This window comes from Lactuca sativa, chromosome 3 (assembly GCF_002870075.4).
Source record: "Lactuca sativa cultivar Salinas chromosome 3, Lsat_Salinas_v11, whole genome shotgun sequence".
Classification (NCBI taxonomy): Eukaryota; Viridiplantae; Streptophyta; class Magnoliopsida; order Asterales; family Asteraceae; genus Lactuca; species Lactuca sativa.
In genome coordinates, this window is record NC_056625.2 from 194,965,687 (window position 1) to 194,969,858 (window position 4,172).

Below are 4,172 nucleotides of genomic sequence, written 5' to 3' on the forward strand. Positions count from 1 at the left end.
AGCCCATGTCATAAAGAAAGACGGCACACATTTTTGCGTGTCATAATTTTAAAAATTTTAAAAAATATATATTTTGATAGATTTAGTAATTTTAAAATTAAATAACACATTGAAAGTCTTATAATACAAAATAAAATACAATAAATAAGAAAGATAATTCATTGCACTAATATGTCAAATACAAATTATCATTCCAATAGTAAGTAAATGCAATACATTGCTAATATTGCATAATATTTTTTATAGAAAAACAAAACTTGTACAACATTGAATGGAACCGATGAGTAATTTATCTTTTGACAATCTTCATGGCAACTTTAAGAATTGCAACCTCACCATGCTATTGAACTTTGCCACCACTAACCTAAGAAAAAATGCGAATAAATATCAAAAAACAAGATAGGAGCTAATCATTCTATGACCCAAGGAAAAATATCCCTAGAGAACTGTGAAAAAAATATGAAAAAAATGAATGAAAGAGCATTGCTATTTCTTTAATACTTACTGCATAGAGTAAGACTTGGCCATCATCCATAGTTTTGAAGGACATTGACATCTTGATATGTTGCACATATTAAAAATAAATAAGAAAAAAAGTGAGTAACATATGGATTCATCCTTCTATCAATTGTATTTTAAATTGTAAATTAAATAAATAAGCATTAAGCATACATACCACTACATATGCAATGCCAGGAAAAAGGCCTAAGCATGTAATGACACTAACCATTGACTGATTATGACTCAATCTGTTGTTAATCCCTTGATTTAGTCTCAAATAATTGAGCATCTTTCAAAATATGGATAAACTGATTCCTTAAAGAATGTATAGCTTGAAGTGTTTGAGCAGAAAGTAAATTCCTCCAGCAATATTCGTAAGCAGATCCTTCTCTTTCAACTTCTTTCCATCCTTCATATGCACACATAAGTTCCATATGATCACTATAATCCTTTGTAGAAAATCTTGATTTTGCTGTACTAGATTGTTGAAATAAACATACAAAAGATATCAAGAAAAGACCAAAATGCCTTTGTGTGAAAGTAGCTGGATTACTCACGTCTTTCTTCTCTTGAGGAAAAAGAAAAGGATCCCTGACAGTAATTCCAGCAACAATTGAAAGAATAGGATCAAAGCAACGAAAAAAAAGCACCCACTATCATCATTTACCCTAATTTCGGATCCAATGGAAGTATTGCCAGATATTTACCTATATTTTAAAAAAAAATGAGAAAATATAATCTTAGGAAATAAACTTTTATAAAAATATTAATATAAACTAACCAAGATGTGTAAGATTTTCATTTTCATCTAATGCTCCAATCATCTTCAAAAAACTCCACAACATTTGGACCTAGAACAAATTAAAGTTCTATCATTTAGCAATTTGAATCATTCATTAAGATTTAAGTCATCAAGAACAATTTGCACTTACAACTAATGGCTCTCGAGGCTGCAAAGCACCTGATAATAACTCTCCAATACTTCCAACTTCCAAACTTATTATTTGCAAACAAAGAGACTTTAAAGGAGTTCTTGAAAGCTCGGGTAGTTGATATTCAGGAAAAGCATCATAAACACATCGAGGGTCAAGGTGGAATCATTCTCCTAGTTGCACACGCCCTGCCCTACCCCTTCTCTAAACCAGCAAAAAAAAGCAACACAAAAATTAGTCAACTACCTTGACCAACAAAGTCAAAGGGTAAAAAGGTAACTTACTTGGCGAGCAGATGCTTGTGATATGCATAAAGGCAACCAACAAGGAGTGTTGTTCAAGGCATCAAAGGGTAAAAAGGTAACTTACTTAGCGAATCAAGAGATTTTGAGCTATAATTCTCAAATTTTGATTGATTCAATGCATCCTAATATATTCACATCAAAATTCCAACTTGTTTTAGTCTTTATAATAAAAAGTTAAATTAGAGTTGACTTAATTTTACCAGAATCTAGATAAAGATTACCTCAACAAGTGATGTAATTTCGTTTTTCTTTTTGCATGGGAGTAACTGTCTTTGTGTATTCCATAACTTTTCTTGACCATAATCATCAATTTGGTTGAAAGAAGTTAATTTATAACCGGTTATCTCTAGTATATCTTCTAAGAACTGTGCCCTCATTAGGTGAGTGAACCCCTATATTCAAACACATGATATTAGATTATTACAGAACATAACAAGATAACAAAAGAATTTACGGGAATATGAATCATGGGTGCTTCTTGAAAATAATTGGAAAAACGCTCAACATTTAGTGTAACAGTCATGAGTATCAATGTCAAATCCCTTCATCTCATTAAGAAGTCTGAAAATTAATAAAAAAATGATTTGTGTGATCTTTTTTCTTTTTCCTAAACATATTGGATCTTTATGTAACAACCCGAAGTTGTTCATCGCCGAAAAACCCGTTCTACCCGTAAAACTCGCCGAATATCAATTTCTTCCAATTTCGTTTTTGGGTTAAATTAATTAAACTTATATGTTTATTTGATGCTAATGAGTGTCCAAACCCCTTAGGAACTCATGAAATTAGCCCAAAATGTTTATTTCAGAAATTTTAGAAATGTCCTCGCCGAATTTCGGAAACTTAATCGGGTGCGACCTAAAGCCTCGTTTAATGCCGGTATCGGGTACAATTCCACCGTGTCCAAGTTTTGGGACCTATTTAAACATGTTCAAGCTATCATTTGAAGCTTTTTCTCTCTCTCACTACTCTCTCTCTAACCTCTCTCCTAAATTCAAGTTTAAGGGTCCAAAATCTCAAATTTAGGGCTTCTAATCACCAAGGTACCTTCCCTAACTTGCTGTACAGCTTCATTGGCCTTCAAATCCGAAATTAAAATTTGATTTTGTACCTCAAACATGAGTTTACGGCCAAGGAGCATGCTTGGGCCGTAAACTCATAATAAGAAGGTTTTTATGCCTTTAAACCCCTCCTAAACAATTTTGGGACTTAGATATGACTAAATGGCTTAATGGACTGGACTTAGAATGCCTTTAACATGGATTTTGAAGAGTAAACATCAGTTTACTGCCCAAGATCATGCTTGGGCCATAAACTCATATGTATGGGGATTTTTATGACCTTAAACCCTTCCAAAACACTAATAAGGCTTAGATATGAATTTTAGAATATTGGTTTTAGCCTTAAAACACATTAAACATATATTTCGAGGCGCAAATGAGAGTTTACGGCCAAGGCTTATGCTTGGGCCGTAAACTCCATATCATGGGGAGTAAACTCAATGTAAAGTGTTAAAATGCCATTTAAACACACTATGAGCCTTGGGGTAAATTCTAGAAGTGTATACAAACAAGTTTTAGACCTTAAAACATAACAAATCACACACCAAGAGAGTTCACGGCCATGAGAGGGGTCATGAGCCGTAAACTCTCAAAAGTACATCAAAAGTCCCTTAAAAATTCATGTAAGGCCTTGGAACAATTTTAGGAATCACATGTGATTTATTTGGAGTCATTAAAACACTTATTCAAGGGTATATAGGAGGTTACGGCCGTAAGCTCCATGCTAGGGCCGTAAACTCCCTTAAGTGTTGTCATTGGTGTTTTAAATCAATTCCAAGCCTTGAAACCAACCCTAGAAACTTTCCCCTTAAGTGTTTCAAGCCATTTTGCACCATAAACCACCCCACCATGAGTTTACGGCCGTAAACTCATGGGGAATGGGTGTTATAGGCCGAAAACTCTTGTATGAATTTACTCTTGAAGATTAGACTCCATTTCCCGGTCATTCAAGTCCTTAAACGCCACCTAGGTCCCTCCAAACACTTGCAATGGGGTGTTTCCGCGACTAAAAGTGGTTATCCCTAACAATTAAATAATCCAAGTCCTAATTAGATACAAATGTGTATCTTTTCATTATACATAGGAACCTCGTGCATTTGTAAGTACCGAACCAACGTTTAACATCCGAAATCGTCACATTTCTCGTCCGGTGAGTTCATACCCCTACCCTTTTTAAATGATTTTTCAATGTTTTCAGGGGGGGGGGGGAATACAAGCAAACTATAAATTTTTTCAAAACATAACTTTGATGTATTTCAAATAATATCTGGCAAACTTATAAATACTTTTACACCTTATGTATTATGCTGAGCATAAGGGATGATTTATCAACTACAACTAAATGAATTTTAGTTAAGGAAATAACCAAACTA

The 4,172-nt window shown here is 33.7% G+C and overlaps 1 pseudogene; it reads right to left on the reverse strand.

Moving 5' to 3' along the window:
- Positions 1-340: 340 nt before the first annotated feature.
- On the reverse strand, positions 341-2,388 carry LOC128132877 (DExH-box ATP-dependent RNA helicase DExH3-like; annotated as a pseudogene).
- Positions 2,389-4,172: the final 1,784 nt, after the last annotated feature.